Here is a 20,311-nt window from a genome sequence, read left to right as displayed (position 1 = left end):
ACATCAATATTATTTGTGAGAACAAGGCTTCAGTATATATAAGCAGACTCATCACTAATACTGCTTCTGATTAATTAAATTAAATTAAGATTAAATTAAGTACAGAAAACAATAAAAGAGCTACTTACAGAAGGAAGATGAGTGTCCTTGCCAGTCTTCTACATCACTGACCACACTTGCTCCAGTGAATGGCCTGCACAAAGAAGAAATGAACTCTTCAATTTGCATGCACTACATTAGGATGAAACCAGCATACAAAACAATAAAAGAACTACTTACAGAAGGAAGATGACTGTCCTTGCCAGTCTTCAATATCACTGACCCCAATGAATGGCCTGCACAAAGAAGAGACACACAAATGAGCTATTCAATTGCATGCACTATATTAGCATGAAACAAGCACACAAAATAATAGAAAGACTTTTGTGAGTCTTCAACTTCACCGACTGATCACCTTGCTCCAATGAATGGCCTGCACAAAGAGACACAGAAATGAAGACTTTAATTGCATGCACTACCACATTAAGGATGAAACCAGCACACAAAGCAATAAAACAGCTACTTACACAGGAAACATGACTGTCCTAGTGATCATACTCTGTTGCCTCTTCATCCTGTTAAATAATACTAATTGCAAAAGAAATAAAAGAATATTGGACTCAATTGTGGTTGTAAGCTGAGGACTACACTACCGGTAACAGAAGGGACCTCTGTTTTCACCCAACAATGTACAGTCTTTTCAGGAAGGATGTCCCCCAACAAACAGGAAATATATAGTTTTTCATCTAAGAAGTTAGATCAAGAATGAATGTCATAGGTAGATTCACAGAGCAAGACAGATTTCTTTTTCTGAAATTTATTCCTATGTTCAAAAAAAAGGAATATATGAATTAGGTTCAGTACTTAGGACAGACCAAGTAGCTATTCAAGAGTTAATGGTGTCATGGTTAGAAGCAATGGAAAAGCAAGATATGGATTTGAAACCAGTAATATTTTGTTCAGTATTTCAAAGGGAATACAATACATATTTAATTTTACACATGTTAACAGCTGCTGGAATTGTGTTTCCACAACAGTGGAAAAACAAAGATATGAAAATGAATAAATATTAGAATGTGCAGGAATGAATAAATTGACAATTAAAATCAAGAAGCTTTGAATACAAAAAGGAGGAGATGAGGTCACGACGACACGACGTGCGATCTTGGAGCTCCAAGATCACAGTCGATACTTTTGCCACTGGACAGCCCTCTGGGACCTAAACTGTCCCAAAGAGATGGTGACAGGGAAGAGTACATCCTGCTGATCTCAGAGATGCCACAAAGTCCCTGATTGATCCAGGATAATCTCTTTTTGCTGGCGACAGAAGCACAGCCATTGAAGTTGAAATTGAAGTTGGGACAACCCCGGAAAGGGAGGAAAACGGAAAGAGAAAGTTTGTCCATCTGGTGAGGAAATCATATTATTATAAAAGAGACTACCCCCAAAAAATTAAAGCTAAATTAAATTTGAAAATAGAAGAGAACACATGGTAAAATTAAGCTACATTAGACAATGTGTTATAATTTTTTAAAATTTTCTTTTACGGATGGAACTTTTGCAAATGTTTCCTATTCTTTAAATTGAATGGATTAGTTTTTCTTCTTCAATTTTTTATATTCTTTTTTTTATATCTATGGATCAAAATATTACCTTATTTTTATAATGCTAGATTGGATTGGTTTTTTTTTCTCCATTTAAGAATTTTGTTTTCTTTAAGCCTGGAATATAAAGAAGATATAAAAGGAATACAAAGAGGGCTGTAATAACAGAGGGAAAGAAAGTAATACTGCCACTTGGAGGCTGGAGGTTTGGAAGGCTTGGAAATATTGTCTTCTCTTTTGTCTCTTTGATCATTTGACTTTGCATTTCAAGGTTCTTCAGTTTGCTTACAAAGAGTGATAGTGAGAAGAGCATGGGTTCTTTATTGGCAGCTGGAGTGGAGTGAAAACAAAGCCTTATCTTGAAAGATTATAAATGAACTTGCTTTAAATTTAATAAAAAGTTTTGAATGCCAGAGTGGCAGTGTTTACAAGTTGGAAGAATGGCACAACAGGAAAAAGAAACCTTAACATTGCAAAGATTATGTTTGAAATTCAAAAATTATTAGAAGTAACAGAGAAAATTGAGAAGAGATTGGAGAACATAGATCATAGAACAGTAAAATTTGATGGAAAAATTGAGGATGTTCATCAAATAAAGAAAGTGGAGATCAGAGTTCTAAAAACTGAAAAGACTAAAAAATTGTTGATACTGACAGTGAACTGATTGTGGTTGGAAATGGAAAGAGTGGAATATGGAAGGGGGAAATAGATGGACTGGAGCGCTACCCCAGATTTCAAAGTATAGAAGAAGAAAAGACAGAAGAATTGATGGAACTAGGGAGAGAAATCTTGTCAGAAGCACTAGTGATAACCAAAGATAAGCTGATCCAAGAAGCAGATGGAGGGTTTCGAGCTTATACAAGATATGCAATAAGCAATAAGTTGTGAAGAAAAGTCCATACAAAACTTACTAAGGAAATAACCAGAATACTAATGCCACAAATGGCAAGAGACATAAGACTGCATTATTACTGGAAAGACACAGGCTTGCTGCCGCCCTCCTGTGCTTACTGGCAGCCATGTGGCCCTGCGGCCCTGTGCTATAAGGATCACAGGATCCTTGCAAGGCCACAAAATATCACTGGACTCACTTATAGTGAATGGCTGTGGCAGGCCATTCCAGCTGGCTTGCTGCTGCGCCCCCCCCAACCCCACCCTTACTTGTGGCCACATGGCCCTGTGCTATAAGCGAGCTCGGGATCCTTGCGAAGACAGAAAAAGATCACCGGACTCGCTTAAAGTGCAGGGCTGTGGAAGGCTGCTCCATCTGGCTTGCCACTGCACCCCCCACCCCCTTTGCACTTACTTGTGGCCACATGGCCCTGCACTATAAGTGAGCCCGGGATCCTTGTAAGGCCGCAAAATATCACTGGACTCGCTTATAGTGCAGGGCCGCAGCAGGCTGCTCCAGCTGGCCTGCTGCCCTCCCCCCCATGCTTAGTTGCAACTTACTAACCTGAGGGAGGCAGCAATAGCCGAAGGGAAGGCAAGCAAGGATCCGATCAGCTAGCAAGTGATGACACAAGAGCCAAACAGGAAAAAAGGTAAGTGGGCCATCCACATCGTGGTTTAAATAGGGCACTTAAAGGCAGGTAGGGTGATTGGTGAGCCAGCCAATCAGTGAGCGGCAGGCGGGGCAAGCATGGGGCAGACAGGCAGGGGGAGCGAGCGAGCAAGCAGTGATGGAACGGGTGGGGGGGAGGGAGCGAGTGAGCGAGCAGTGACCGGATTGGACGGGGAGCGAGCGAGAGGGGACAGGCAGGAGGGAGTGTTCTGGTACTGTTCCACCAGAAGAACAGGTTCTAAAATGTACGCTCAATTTCACAAACAGGTTCTGGCATACTGGTGTGAACTGGAAGGAACCCACTCCTGGATAGGCAGTATCAGAGGTAGCTACCTAGTTCACAGAGAGTAGAATGTCCTATCTTGCATATGTAGTTGCATATGTAGTGTGAGCAAGTGGGTGGCCTGTTCTATTTCCAATCTTTTATCATTTTGAAATTATTGTGGAGGCCCTGAATATTTGCCTAAAAAGGAAGAAGCCCAAAGCCTGAAACAAAGACATGTGCCAGATTCTAGTCAGGAAATAGGGATAAGTAATGCCATACATATAGGCTTAATATCAGAAGAAAATTTAGGACAATGCCTCAGTATTTCACTTTCTAAAAATGAATCACTTTTTCCCAAATTTAAAATCTTGTGAAATTCTCTAGAATCAAACATATTAGTGCTCTAAAACTGAAATTCCAGGAGACTATCTGGCTTTTATTCTCTTGCTAGTAATGACATCAATAGAAACATTCAGATATACTTTTCTTCTTCTTATACACTCACATATGCATACATACTACAGTCTGAAAGACAAAGAAGTACAACAAGATTGGGCAACTTCCTTGCCAAAAATAAAACATTATTTCCCAAATTTTAAATCAGTATATACTATTTCACTATTTTAAGAAAAACTCAAAATTTCCAATAAAATCCAAAAATGAAAACAATCATTTGGCATTAAGAATATAATGTCTCTCTCAAAACAGTCTCTTTCAAAGATTGTGCTCTTTTTAACCTGATTTCTACAATAAACAAGGGACTTCAAGCCTGGTACATCCAAACTTGCCTACATACCTTTCTATTTTCCAAACTTTTTTTTTACCTTTCATTAACCAACATATTAGTGTATTTATGGTAGGAAAATGAAAGTCCTAAGAAACTTCAGGTAGGAGACCAACTAGTTGGTAATGCCATACTTGAAATCAGTACTTTCTCAAATAGATAGTTAAAATCAAGATAAGGTATGCCTACAACAGTGGCAGGTTTCCATTTTTTACTACCAGTTCGCTCACGTGCACAGAGCATCCGGTTGGGTGGGCGGAGCCTCCCGCTGCCGCCATTATCAGTTCGCCTGATCAGGACCGAACCAGGAGCAACCCACCTCTGGCCTACAACATTCCTAAAGTTGGATTAAGTTACTTGATCAAAACATAACAGTAAGTTATACTGAAAAGGTTTGTTTTTAACTATCCACTTAAGATGATGTATTGTTTTAAAGCTGCTTCATAACCATCTCTTTATGATGTCTCCTAGAATCTTCCATGACATCAGAGTCAGACTGATTGATCTACTTAATAGTTTCCAAGAACTTCCTTTTTAACTCTTTTTGAAGATAGGAAGATCTAGTACTTTTTTGTCTAGTCATTGGCACTTCATCAGTTCTACAGGATTTTGATAAATGTAATACCAAGGCCATCAGACTGTTCCTTTAGCATTCTAGGATGAATACATTTTGTTTTAGCTGTTTTCCTAGTTTTTTAATGCTTTAATTTCTGTTATTGATAAGGATTTTATGTATTTATTGTTTTAGCCTTTTTGTATGCTACCCAGAGTAACAGAATGATAGAATTGGAAGGAATCATGGAGGTTTTCTAGTACAATCACCTGCTCAAGCAGGAAACCCGATACCATTCCAGACAAATAGCTGTCCAATCTCTTCTTAAAAGCCTCCAGTAATGAAGCACAACTTCTGAAGTCAAGGCATTTTATTGGTTTATTGTTCTCACTGTTAGGAAATTTCTCCTTAGTTCTAGATTGCTTCTCTCCTTGATTAGTTTCTATCCATTGTTTCTTTTCTTGCTGTTTGGTACTTTGGAAAATAGGTTGACTCTATCTTTTTGTGGTAGCCCCTCAAATATTGGAATACTACTATTGGAACACTGCTACTAACCACTAGTTCTTTTTTTCACCAGACTAGATGTATTCAATTACTGCTATGAATGTTTTAGCATCCAGCCCCCTAATCAGCATTATTCCTTTTTTCTCCAGTCTTTCCAGAGTCTCAATATATTTTTTTATAATGTGGTAACCAAAACTGGATCCAGTATTCCAAGTGTGGTCTTACTCACTTGCTTTAAAATAGGCAGCTATATAAATTAGATAAATAATTAAATAACCGAATAAATACTTCAGCCTTCAAATTTCAGTTCTCTCAAAACTAGTCCCTGACTTTGTTCCCTCACTCACAATCTTCAATTCTGCCCTTCCATCTTGTGCTTCATAATTTGTGTGCATGTGTTTGTGAATGTATATACTATATGTCTGTATGTGTTTTTTTTTACTAGAGAAGCCTAATCCAAAATAATAGTTCTTAAAGTTACACATTTAACTATCATTAGTTTTCCTTTTTGTTGTTGTAAGTTGTGAGGGTGTGTCTGACTCATCACATCCCCATGGACAATGTTCCTCCAGGCCTTCCTGTCCTCTACCATACTCTGGAGTCCATTCAAGCTCATACCTACTGCTTCAGTGACTCCAGCAAACCACCTCATTCTCTGACGTCCCCTTCTTCTTACTTCTTCTAAATTTTCCTTAAAAGCAATTATTTCCAGCATTACACAATAAGTTTCTTTCAATATTCCTTTCTACTTCCACTTCCTTAACTAAGGCCATTTCTCCTCTAGTGACACCTTAATGCTTTCAAGTGTTGTCCAGCCATAGCTGAAGCAATGAACTCTCTGTCCTCATTAATGTTATTTCAGCACAGAATTTGTTATATGGTGTAAAAGACTATCAGTGAGAAAAAAGACTACTAGTGAGAAATGGTCTAAGTCTTCCATTTTCTTATTCAAATTGTCCATGCTCTTTTTGTATCAGCTTTAAAATGTATCTCCTACAAAATTCTACCAAATGGAAGAAACTGCTTCAATAATGGAGAATATTTGTAGCTCGGGGTTGAAAAGTCCTTGGTTCTCTGAACTTATTGTTTTCTTGCAGACAAACTAGGTACCATCATCATTGCTAGTAAATAATTGAAAGCAAACCCCATTCCTTCCTAGCACTGATGATGTTATCTAGTTTGAGAAATGAAATATCTGCAAGAAAACAACTAAGCTCGAAAGAAGCTGTTTTTCACACGGGAATGAATTTAGCATTAGAAATAGCAGCACATAGCTTCAATAGTTGACTCCAATCAGGGGTAGTATTCACTTACTTTCTATACTAGTTTGCAAAGGTGAGCAGTGGCAAAAGAGAACGAGGGTTAAATTTTTGTCTTACATTTATTGGAACCTTATTTAAATTTCCCTCAAATATCCCAGTCTTAAGTAAAACCTAAACAGAAAAATTCATTGAATTGCATATTGCACATTTAATGTAATAAATAGTTTGACCCTGCAGTTAAATTAAATATTAATTATATTAAATTGTTTATGTCCTGATGTAAATGGCGGAGGCTGATCCCTAAAATATGAAAACCTGATTAAGTTTGCATGTCCTATTCTATATGTATTGATACACTACTACAAAACAATTTCCAATATGAGTTATTTGCTGTGCTATTATAAGGAAGCTTTGAAAAAATTAATACATCTTGAACAGATCCTATGAAGAGCTGGCACAGCAAATTAAACGTACAACAAATATTCAAGCCTGAAGCACTGAGGAAAGTACAACACACAAGACTGAATGACTCCTCAATGTTTAATCTTACCAAAGCAATTTCTATATGTTGCATTTTATGTGCTATTAAACTGAACAATACTGTTCACCAATAAAGTCATTTAAAAAAACCAGCTCATTAAAACTGTTCCTGTAATATATAGCTTTCTAATTAATGTCAGTGGGTTGCAGGGCTTGGAAAATAGAATAACAGAATTGCCTACAATGTTGAAGAAATATTGTCTGTGTATGTATGTGTTGTCTGTGTTTTTGTAATGACATTTTAATGAAAACCCTAATGTTCTGTATTCATCACAATGAGGCTAACAGTTGCTTTGTTATTTATTTTTTTCCATTTTTCCATTTCTATGCCACTTCATTTAATTTTACTTATTGCCAATGAAAATCGCATTATTTTAGGAAAGTGTGTATAAGACAGTAATAATAGCACAGAAAATTCAGTGGCTTATATGTAACAGAGTATTTTACAGATCTAGTTTTGGAAGCAAGCAAATATTAACTATTGTTGAGAAGTAAACATCAATTTACTTCTTCATTAGCACTTGTCCACATTATTTTCAATAATAAACCAATGATATGATTGTGATTCCATCAATTTCTTTTTCAGCAGATATTGATTGCCTACTCAGGATGACATATTACTGATATGCAATCACAGTTGAAAGTAGGTGAAAGTAGTTTAAAGCAACTCTTCTCATTGTCCATTTTGTTTTGTTTGCAAGATGACTCACCCAATATTTGATTATTTGTCATTTGATCATTTCAGATTGTAATACACCTCAACCCTTTGCTCTTTGCTAGGATAGCCCTCCAAGTTTGCTAAAAGGGCTTTGCGGTCTCGGGAATTTGCATGAAAAACCACCAGTAAAACAAAAGTTGATGAACATCAAATATTAAATTTTAAACACACATGCCATGTTATTACATTATGGAAGGTGTATGAACTTGAGTTTTGATAAAGCAAAAATATGAAAATCATGAACATAAGTAAGGTATGCTTAATGTTGAAAAGAGCAATGCAAATTCTTTATTAGTTAATCAGAAAGGTTTATATCATTTTCAGGAAATTTAACTTCTCAGCCCAGTCAGTTCTCCATAGAATGAAGTCCTCTTTATTGAACCTTATTCTCAACAAGCTACTATGTTGTCTTGGGCAGACTGATAGAAAGTTATTTTTCAACTTTCCAAGCTAGGACAGAGGGGGAAATGACAGCTGACTTCTGTGCCTAAAAGAGAACTAGAACATTGGTTTCCATATACCTAGTCCAGCACTTTAATCATTATACCACAATAATTCTCTGAGATTCACAGATTTTATAAGACTGTATAAAAATTACTTTAGATCTTATTCAGTTGGGGGTTTGTATGACTGTATTCTGAAGTTTGGGTATATTTTGATAGGTTTATCCACAGAAGACTTGGTTCCAAGGAAGTGGAAGAAATATTATGATTGAATGATGAGCAGTAATTTGTAAATATAGATTAGATCAAGATAATCTGACATATAGTAAGATCAGGATGTGTTGATCTACTGAGCCGTTCTATCCTTCAATTTGAATAACGGCATCTTAATTCTACATAGGATATATGTTCATAATGTAACCCTCATGAAGCATCTCTGAAAATATAATTAATCTTAAATGTCTATGTAGAGTCTAAGTCATCCATGTCATGATTGTCCCAAGGTGCTTTTTCAGGAGGCAACTGGTGAAACGTCTTCAAAGAAAAACCAGAAAGTCCATTTGTCTCCTGAAAAAGCGCCTTGGAGCATGATTAATCTTACCAGTGGTAGGTTCTGGATCCCATTGCAACTGATATGGTTGCAATGGGGCCCGGCATCCTCCACATGAACACTTGCAGTATGTGCACACGGGCACAGCATGCACATGCATCTTACCCTCCGTGATGCTTCAGCTGCTCGGCAGAGCATCGCGCAGGCGCTGCATGTGCCATGTGCATGTGTAGAAACGCCGAAGAGTATAAAGACAGGTAAGGAGCTCGTGCGGGTGGGTGGGCCCTCCGGAGCACTGTATTGAAATGGTACCCGGTGCTCTGGGCAGGCACCAGTATGCTCGTACCAGGGCATACCACCTGCAACCCTCTACTGCTATACACAATACAGTCGGTCTATTTGAAGACACTTAGATGGTACATTTGCTCGGTTGACTGCACAAACTTCATTTGTGCATTACAAAATACTTTATTTTTTATAGTACAAACTTTGTGCATTGTAAGTTTACACATAAAACAGTCTCTGTAAACATTGCTGGTCAATATCTTTATCTATCATCCTTCTACCTGGATATCTTCTAAACTTCAATTTGACCAAACATTTGATATTAATCTATTTTCCATCTATTAAAATTCTGTGTATAAATGTCCTCACTTAAGAGATATTTGTTTCCTTAATTCCCATGACAATAATTCCCTTGATTTGTGCACCATCAACTGTTGGGAAGGGAATCAGGGACCCCATTGCACAACTAATATATAATGTTCTAAAGACCTTGACTAGATAGTAATAATGAGACAAAGCCTTAGGCTATAAATCACATTGATTTGGGAATTGTAGGAACTCATTCTGTTTTGCCTGCGGCAAAGGTCTTCTCTGCTGTCAGCAGTGTTTCCTAAAGACTCCTGGATTCCTCTGTCATGGTAATAAAGTGCCAACAAGGCTGGTTATAAAACTGCATTTCTTCTTACTAAATCTCCAATTATATTCACTACTATTTTAGCTCATGTAATCTTAATAGTAAAATGAGTGTAACACCGATGAAGATTCTACTGAGAAAATTAAATAAATATGGTACAATCAAATATATGTACACACACGCATTCGCAAACACACAGATACAGACACACACAACAGTCCCTTGGTAGATTGGAAGTACAGAATATTCTTCTATAATAAATTATAGGAGGTTATTTTGTAATTCTCAAATGAAGAAGTTTTACCAATAAGTGCTATCTTTCATTGGAAGCAAAAAGTTAGATCTTCATTTGTTTTCTGGATTCTCTTCTTTCAAATATACAAACAAGTCAACAAAATATTTTTGTTAACAATGCAATACCAACATTTTCAAATGTATATCAAGAAAAGCGCTGCACCGCCCTAAACCAAAACATTACATGGAAAGGCTGAAGATGCATCGGAAATAGTATGCTAATTTTGCAAGTATTTCTTATGTCTCCAGAGGAAACTGGAAGCTGCAAGAAGACTAAAAAGGCAGCAGCTTTATTAAATATCAATTTCTAGCAATTTGAAGCATTCATGTGCATCAGGCAGAGCCCCAGGAGTATTTACCTCAGCAGCCCCTTGGCGTGAAGTCCAGGAGTGTAAAATGGAAGATGAATAGCTGTTGGGCGACATGTGGCTTTTATCCTTTCAGCATATAAGACTTCTACAGAAAACAACATACCCAAAGATGTTATAAAAACTGGATGTCATACAGCAGTGGACATTCCTTTCTTTACTTTTAAAATGAGAAATAGTGAAGGGTACCTTGGATTAAGAGTAGATAAATGATCAATGTTGAAGCTGCTTTTACTTTCTGCTTGGTCTGCTGCTATTGTTCTTATTATTTTCTGAACAATTAGTCTCAAATCTCTTTCTTTCTTTCTTTCTTTCTTTCTTTCTTTCTTTCTTTCTTTCTTTCTTTCTTTCTTTCTTTCTTTGGCCATGCGTCCATCCTGGTTCTCCTTGACCTCTCAGCGGCTTTCGATACCATCGACCATGGTATCCTTCTGCGACGACTGCGGGAGGTGGAAGTGGGAGGCACTGTTTTACGGTGGTTCTCCTCCTACCTCTCAGACAGGTCGCAGTCGGTGTTGGTTGGGGGGCAGAGATCGTCCCCGAGGCCCCTAACTTATGGGGTGCCACAGGGCTCGGTCTTATCCCCCCTACTATTTAACATATACATGAAACCGCTGGGCAAGATCATTCGGAGGCACGGGATAAAATACCATCAATACGCGGACGACACACAGTTGTATCTGTCCGCCCCGTGCCAACTCAATGAAGCGGTGGACGTGATGAACCGGGGTCTTGAGGCCGTTAAGAACTGGATGAGAGCTAACAAACTGGTACTCAACCCAGACAAGACCGAGTGGCTGTTGTGTTTCCCTTCCAATAATTTGGCCAATGTTCCATCACTCAGGCTGGGGGGTCAAATTTTACACTCCTCAGACAGGGTTCGCAACTTGGGAGTCCTCCTGGACCCACAGCTGACTTTCGACCATCATTTGTCAGCTGTGACCAGGGGGGCATTTGCCCAGGTTCGCCTGGTGCGCCAGTTGCGGCCCTACCTGAATCGGGAGGCCCTCACAACAGTCACTCGAGCCCTTGTGATCTCTAGGCTGGAATACTGTAATGTGCTCTACATGGGGCTGCCCTTGAAGAGCATCCGGCGACTTCAGCTAGTCCAGAATGCGGCCGCGCGAGTGATTGTGGGCGCACCGCGGTTCGCCCACATAACACCTATCCTCCGCGAGCTGCGCTGGCTACCTGTTGATCTCCGGGTGCGCTTCAAGGTGCTACTTACCACCCATAAAGCCCTCCATGGTAGTGGATCTGAATACTTGAGAGACCGCCTTCTGCCGATTACCTCCCTCTGTCCCATCAGATCGCACAGATTGGGCCTCCTCCGAATTCCATCCGCCAGTCAGTGCCGACTGGCGACTACGTGGAGGAGAGCCTTCTCAGTAGCAGCTCCGACCCTTTGGAACGATCTCCCTGTGGAGATTCGTACCCTCACCACCATCCAGACCTTCCGCACAGTCCTCAAGATCTGGCTATCCCATCAGAACTGGGGATAAGATCCTAACCCGCCCCGCCCGAATGTTGAATGAATGTTGTGTTTTACTGTTTTATTTTATTTTATTCACATATTTTATGTTTTGTCTTGCACTCCCTCCCACGAATTGTAAGCCGCCCTGAGTCCCCTCAGGGAAAAGGCGGCCTATAAATGCCAAATAAAACTAAACTAAAAAACTTTCTTTCTTTCTTTCTTTCTTTCTTTCTTTCTTTCTTTCTTTCTTTCTTTCTTCCTTCCTTCCTTCCTTCCTTCCTTCCTTCCTTCCTTCCTTCTTTCCTTCCTTCCTTTCTTCCTTCCTTCCTTCCTCCCTCCTTCCATTCCCCCACTTTTCTCCAATGTTGCATTATAGATGGCACGGTGTAGTCAGGTTCAATATTGCATTTCACAACATACCACTTTTTGCAATAATCATTGATGAATCTTTCAGGTTATAAAATTTATTACTTACAAATATAGCCAGAAGCAAACCACATTTCAATCCAGTATAAACCTAACCTGCTTTTCCAGTATCTTGAAAAACATGTTTTTAATTATAAGACATTATTTATTTATCTATCAAATTTAAACCACTGTCCATTTCACAAAAAATTATTCTGGGTAGCATACAACAATTAAGTTTGTGCATGTGTATGTGTGTATGTTAACAATATAAACTAGTCATTATTAAAAATACAAACCACCAGGGCAGGAAAGAATAAATATTAACCACAATGATTGAGCCAACTTATTGTGTCACTGGTCCACTGGGAATCCCAGATTTGATTTTTTTTTTAAAAAAAAGCCAAGTCTTGAGGAAATAACAATATCCCTGAGAAGGGAAATATTGCAATGGACAAGATTATATCCAATGACTTAGCTGCCCTCTTATTCTAAGTAGCAACCAAGGCTTCAAACACACCATACAGGTGATCAGCAGGAATAGTCCCCAACTCTCTCTGAAACCCATCCAGATCTACCCATTACTAGGAACAGACCAATTCAATGGATTCAGTCTTTCTGCAATGGATAATGGCACTAGGAAATAAGCTTCTCCATTGTCATAGTCAGATCATATAGCAATTGCTTTTCCAGGAATACTAGATTGAATGTCCGATTGCTACCCAGTGTTGGGTTCTAGTTGACTTGGGATATCCCATTGACTCATGGTTCCCATGAATTTCCAAATCACCTTTAACCCCACTCCTAGGGATGATATGTTGAAAACCATAAGTCTGGGAAACTCCACTTGCAATCCAGAAATGGAGTCAAGGAATTTAGGGAGAGAGGTTGTTGTGTCATCAGGAAGCAGATACAACAATCTCAATTGATCCCTAGAGTCCAACTCAATGAACACATATAGTGACTTGTGGTGCCACATGCCTTAAAACAATAAGAAATTTCTGCACGAAAAGCATTATACTTCCAGTCCTGTCCTGAAGCCTCAATTGGTACCATACCTGAAACCCAGCTAGGCATATTTTCAAAACAGCTACCCGCTTCTGGATCTAGCCATATGTTGGTGATACATGTCAGGTTGACCCTATCATGAATGATTAGATCACTAATGAGGAGATCTTATTACAGAAACAGCTGTAGAAGCAGCAGTCAAAATCCAAGGCCACTGAAGATTTGTTGACAGGTACCAGGGCTGGGATCAAGGATCTGGAAAGCAAAACCTTCTTTATAAAAACAACCTTGTGAGGTGGGCTGGGCTGAGAATGAATGCCCCAAAGTCACCCAACTAGTTTCTGTGCCTAAGAGTAGCCTAAAATTTATGATTTCTTGATTTTTAGGTTAGCAAATAATCATTACACTAAAGTGACATATATACATCAACATGCATTTTGTGATGTGCTTTATTCAGTGAAATGTGATTCAAATTGCATATTTTGTGAGAAAATACTTTCAATAATTTATATTTAATTATTCATTTATATTTTTCATGGGATACAGAGGATAAACTGTTATGTTGTAGGCTTAAACAGACCACTGAATCCATAAAACATATGCACAGAATTGCACATTGGACTTCAGTTGGTTTTTTAAAAAAAAATACTTTCATGCATTCTAAAACAAATAAATAATTATTTAAGAAAATCAAAATGAGAACATACAAGTTCTAAAAGGTCAATCCTTGTATATACTGAGAGAAACAGTGGCATCGACTCTGATTTATCTCCATTTATCTATCAAGTAGCACAAAGGATTTCTGTTTTTCTAAAATCAGGCTAAAAACAGATATTTTTGGTTTGCCTATAAAATATAAAACATCATTTATAGCATAGTCTTATATGATTTCCCTACTGTGATGCCTTTTATTTTCCAAAATTCTAATAACTAGTCAAAAAGTTCTAACACCAGATTAAAAAGAAAAGAAAAATAGGCAAGAAGCCCCCTTGACTTGTACCACAACAAAATCTAATTAAGAGGAAGACACACCACCTAATAATCTATTATTTTCAGAGCTGTCATGGCTCAGTAGAAATCCAGCCAGTATTGAATGAAGAACAACCCAGATGGTATCAGAAGAACAACATGAAGTGCAAGATGACAGCTAACATTTTGACACCCACATTTCTCAGACAAATAGATACGTAATTGGAAATCATAGAACAATTCTTGCTTGTTGTGGGAAGAACTATCATGGCCCTCACCCCTTAAAAATGAGGGCTAGAAGTCTATTTTTTAAAAAAGAAATTGAGCATATAACTCCAATAAAATAGGAGATATTATTGTATCATTCAGGTGGAAAACTACCAGGCTTCCTTCTACAAAAGGCTTCCATAGCTTCTTATATTTATTGTAGAGAAAGGGTGAAGTGGGGGGTAATAATCTTGTGTGACAGCTGTGGACGTTCCAATTTCAGAAGAAAATAAACTGCTCTGTTAGTGAAAATCTAAACTGTACATTTTGTTGTTGTGTTTTAAAGTTGATTAATAGACCTAGAATGTTTTAACACACAATTATTTTTTTAATATAAATGGTCATTACTGAAGCAAAAATGTGGATTCTTATTAGTTAAATTTATCTAATTTAATCTCTCCATAATTCTGAGGGTTTGTACTTATCTATCAGATTATAGCTAAACTGACTTTACTTGGGTGTATTCTTTCAGACAGATATGTAAAGAAACTTACCAACTTTGCTTTTTATTTCCATATTCAGAATTTTATTATACATCATTTATTTTTATATGTATTCCAAAAGCTATGCACCATTTCCAAATGTCTATGCTTTATTCTGTTTTCTCCATTATAACAACTTTATCTAGTCAGCTTCAAATTGTTAATTTTTCTCAAGTCTCTTGTTCCCCTCAACACATTTATCTGTCAGAGGGACCTTTCTCTTTTTATTATCACTTCTCTTCCCTTAACCTTTGAGATAATTTATTCTCAAACTTTATTTATGGTCTTTTCTCATTCTTCTTCCTCCCTTGTTGCACCTGGAAACTTCTAAATGTTTGGATACCTGGCTCTGTAGTCATTGAGTCCTTCCCAGTTTCTTTTTGAGGTTTATTGTGACTCTCTCTTCTTCCAGGACAGGTTTCATCTATCTTCTCTGCTTGAAGTAATACTATTTCTTCCTCATAGCCTTTCAACCTCTCCTGAAAGCTTCTGTGAGTATTCTTCTCTGTCTCTGATGCATGCTATCTGCCAGAATCTTCAGTATATTCCAAGCATGAGTATGAGATCCTCCTGGTGACTCCTTCTTCCTTTCCCAGCCCTCATGAATTTTGCTCATCTGCTTTCTGGTCTCCTCTATGACCCACCAGCAATTGTACCCACACTTTGACTCACCTCATTTCTTTCATGGTGAGTAAGCTATTCACTAGGACATACATACATACATACATACATGCATGCATGCATGCATGCATGCATTTATTAAATTTATTTGCTGCCTATCTCATATTGAAATGACTCTGGGCAGCTCAGAACTTCAAAACATTAAAATTCTACCAGCTAAATATTTCTAAAATGATAAAAATGGAAATCAGAATCAAAATAAAATTAGAGTTAAAAGATGAGACTAGTTAAATAGTTTTAGTTAAAAGGAAAGGAACAGAATGTGAGGGGTGGAGATGATATTGCCTTTTAATTAATCAACCACCTGCGGTATGATGATCCCCACTGAGTTCTCCATTCAGCTTTTGAGTTTAATGTTCTTGACTTGGGGAAAGTACTGTATAAGCTACTACTGAAACTTCCAAATACTTCTGCTCTCTCCAGTTCCTCTGCCCTAGAGGTTCTTTGCATTATCTGGCTCTCTCTTATAAACATCAGATCTTTCTTAGCTGTCTCATTTCTCTCTCGGACACATCATACATGCTTAGAATTTTCTTTCTCAAGAGCATCACTAGCAAGCCATTCTGATTTTTGGCTGTACTCTAATGTACGTATAGCTAGTCTTTCCTAACCATACCATGTCCCTTCTAAAACATCTTACCTTTGAAAAAGTTGACAGTGTGTGTGCATATGGACATGCTCTTCTAGTTACAGGTGGCAACATTCTTTGTGAGAGACAGACTGAAGCCATGTCAAATACTTTGAAGTATTTACAAGAAATCAGAGAATGAAATCATTCAGGGAATAGATAAAGCATTAAGAATTATTCATTTATAGCAATTTAACAATCTATGTAATTGTGTTTTATTTATTTGTTTGTTTCTAAGAAGCTTTGCAGTAACTTCATGAATAAAAGGTAGCCCATCAATGGTCACAAATTTAATCAAATCCCTAATAATAATGACATTTTCTACAATCTCTTGCTCCACCAGTATAGTAAAATATTTTTCAATAATGATATAAGCCATTCAACATACATATTTAAACTGTTGTCAGATAATGATTAACTACACAGTAACCTGATCTGAAATAATGTTAGCACAGGCTTTAACTTCAGATATCAAGGAATGAGATAGCAAGAAATAATCAAAATGTATAAGGAAGAAGTAAGAGAGACCAAATATCCACTAAATTAAATTCACCCATAATTTCAAAGGATTATGAAAAATGTATTAGTGTGTAGAATATTATTAGAAAAGTTCCAGGGTCTCTATGATCTATTGAATTAGTGTTTGTCCTGGACAATCTGTGGCCAAATTATTAAAAAGAGTTAAACATTAACCTCCATATGTAAACATGTAAATTTGGAAAGTCAAATATTGTTGGATGGTTATAATGTGAAAACAATACAGAATTATAGAAACAATTTAAGCTGAATAAATGCAACCAATGCAAGAGTTGGGTAAATAGAGTTTTTCAATGACAATATTTTTTTTGGTTACCAGCACTGTCTTCAGGCAACAACAGTGCAAACTGTTCAGCCGAAATCATCAGATAAACAACATCAGAATCAAATAGACTACAGTTAGTCCTCAACTTGCAACCATAATTGAGTCCCAAATTTCTGTTGCTTCTGTTGCTAAGTGAGGCAGTTGTGTGAGTTGCATTTCATTTTATGACCTTTTTTGCCACAGTTATTAAACCCAATCACTGCAGTTGTGAATTGTATCACATCATCATTAAGTAAATCTGGCTTCCCCCATTGACCTTGCTTGTCAGAAGCTGGCTGGGAAGGTTACAAATAGTGGTTACATGACCCTGGGACAGTGCAAGTTTGTTCTGACCTAGGCTTTCCAAAAGCCTGAAGCAAACCCCTTGTCCCGACAAAAACCTCTTTTATTAATTTACTATGAATTCTGCTCATTTCTATCCAGCAAAATCTTTCAAGGAAGAATCTACAGTCACAGACCTTAGCTGGTTTGGAGAGCTGACAGGCCGATATCTGCAAAACTTGGCAAGGAGTCTCGGAGAGTCACGAACCAATTAAGTGAACTAATTGTCCCCTGCAAACTCCCTTTCGCTCCTCTGTTATTTCCTCTGGGAGGAGCCATTCATCATCCTTCCAAGTCGATCCCTGTTCTTTAGCTGTTCTCTTCATCTGGCAACTCTATGCATGTGCACACTGGGAACAGGCTCCAGCTGTTTATCTGCCTCACTGATGTCTGATTCTGAAGGCAACTGATAACTGGCATACAGCTCTGGCTGCCTCTCTGCCTCCAACACAGAGCCCTCATCAGAGCCTTCCTCAGACTCCAGGAGTGACCCATGTTTCTCCTCAAGCTCCTCACTGTCTGAATCTGCTGCCAGCTCCACTGGCCACTGGCAGGCTACAACAAAGTGTCACAAATGCATGCCAGTTGCCAAGTGCTTGAATTTTGATCACATGATCAAGGGCATGCTGCAATAGTCATAAGGGTGGAAATCGGTCATAAATCACTTTTGTCAGTGCTGTTGTAACTTTGAATGATCACTAAATAACTGGTTGTAAGTCCAGAGTTACCTGTACATGAACAGATTAATAAAAATAATCAAAAATCAGACAGAATACTTAAAAAAATATTGGTTCACAGGTTACATTTGGAAAATTCAAAATAATAATAACAAGATTTAATTTGGTTGGTATGGGGTCAAAATATAAAATTGGAATTAATTTAGCTTAATTTATGGGAAACTTGCAAACTTATGGAAAAATTTAAATGTTGAAAAATAAAGAAAAAAAAACTGAACTTAACTCAAAACTGTAAACACAACTAGAATGTCCTTAGGAGTAGTAATTCAAATTGTCATATATTTGAGTTTTCAAAAACAGCATCCAGTGTCCTACCTCTGAGTAGCTCCTACAGAGTAAAACAATTATCATCACTCCCACTCCACACAACAGAAAAAGATAATAAATTCCAGCTGCCTCACTCCCTCATATTTTCAGTATTATATTATATACACGTCTCAAGCATTTATTGCTCACTTACTTATTATTGCAGAAGGAAGCCACCCTTCCGTGAACAGACTAATTCTGTCAGGTGTGGTGATGCAAAAGGGATAAAATCTAGGGTGATCCACTGATTAAGAAGTTGGACTGACCTCAGAAAGAGCCAAGCTCAGGTCCACCTCAACCATGGAAGCTCACTTGGTAACCATAATATCGTGTCTGCCCACCCTTTCTCTCCCTCCCTCCTTCTCCACCCCATCCACCCCCCAATGAAATCCACTCTCAATGAAATGATCACCAGCTATTGTTCTTGGGCCATTAACTCTCTCCCAGCTCAATTTACTTGACAGAGTTATTGTTGGAAAAATAGGAGTATTAGATATGTTTCCCACCTTGACAATAATAATGGCAGGATATAAATATATGTTGAATTTGTTTTATTTACAATATTTATATAGTCATCCATCTTATAACCGACTCTAGTGGATTGATTCATGGGACTTCTACTATGGTGTATATACATATGTACTATATAACACTACTGTGTTTTCCCAAAAATAAGACCCTGTCTTATATTTTTGCCACCAAAAAAGGTACAAGGCCTTATTCTCAGGGTGGGTAATGTCATCCACTGACTCACCTCACTTGTGCCCTCAACCTCCTTTTTACTGTCAGAGGCCTTCAGGAACTTCTTCATCCAGCAAGGCCAACAAGGCTTCCTGAAGGCCTCTTCAGCTGATAACAGAACTTCAGATTGATCCGGAGCTCTGCTATCAGCTATACAGGCTCCAGTAAAGCCTTGTTGGCTGCAGCAAAAGAAATGAGCCAAAGTGGGAGAGGTCTGGCTGCAACTATCCAAAGGTAAGTAGTAGGGAAGCTCCATCCCCATCCCCACCCTAGCTTAATTTTTATCTGTGTACCCTGGTGTGTGTGGGGTCTTAATTACAACTTATATTGGGAATAGAGCTTATATTGGGTACAAATGCAAAAATAAAGCTAGGACTTACTTTCTGAGTAGATCGTATTTTCAGGAAAACATGGTAGTTTCTTATACATGTATTAATGCTGTATTGTATTAAAAAAAATATGTGAGTATAGTTCTCATATCATGAACACATTTGTTCACTAGTATTAATTATAGAAGAAAATGTAACAATCCTGTTACAATACCACAGTCAGTATCTAATCATTCCATTATAAAGTTCTTACTACTAAAACTTTAACAATTTAAGCTTCCTTAATTTAGTTTTAAACCAAATATTGAAGTTTGCATCAATATCTTTAAAACACATAAGAAGCAACAGAATAATCCCCATTTTCTCAAAGTGATTTATGTCCATATCTGAACTAAAAAAAATATTATGTTTGTTTTATGGGTTGTTTGTTCAAGAAGGGTAATTCTACATTTGCAAAATTGTCTTGACCATAGTAATATCAGTTAAGATTGTGGCAACTTTACTACCTAATCAGATATGTCTGCATCTATAAATAAACATAAAAAGTTGATTACTACTCATATCCAAATTTTAGAGTGATCACTGCAATGTAGTGCTGTTGAGTATAAAGAAGCAGTCTTATATTTCTACTAAGGTTAAAAAGTCTGAGTTATTTTACTTCAAAGATTAATAATGCTTTCATGTTTGCCATTTT

At 37.6% G+C, this 20,311-nt stretch overlaps 1 protein-coding gene across 1 annotated transcript in view; it reads left to right on the top strand.

Annotated features, from left to right (window-relative positions):
- The window catches only part of PTPRT (protein tyrosine phosphatase receptor type T), a 437,694-nt gene that overhangs the window by 275,255 nt on the left and 142,128 nt on the right, over nucleotides 1–20,311 (top strand). The gene's annotated exons all lie outside the window — the stretch shown is intronic.

Source organism: Thamnophis elegans, chromosome 5 (genome assembly GCF_009769535.1).
Source record: "Thamnophis elegans isolate rThaEle1 chromosome 5, rThaEle1.pri, whole genome shotgun sequence".
NCBI classification, from domain to species: domain Eukaryota; kingdom Metazoa; phylum Chordata; class Lepidosauria; order Squamata; family Colubridae; genus Thamnophis; species Thamnophis elegans.
Note: the sequence above shows the minus strand (reverse complement) of the source record. Positions and strands in the feature narration are given on the sequence as shown.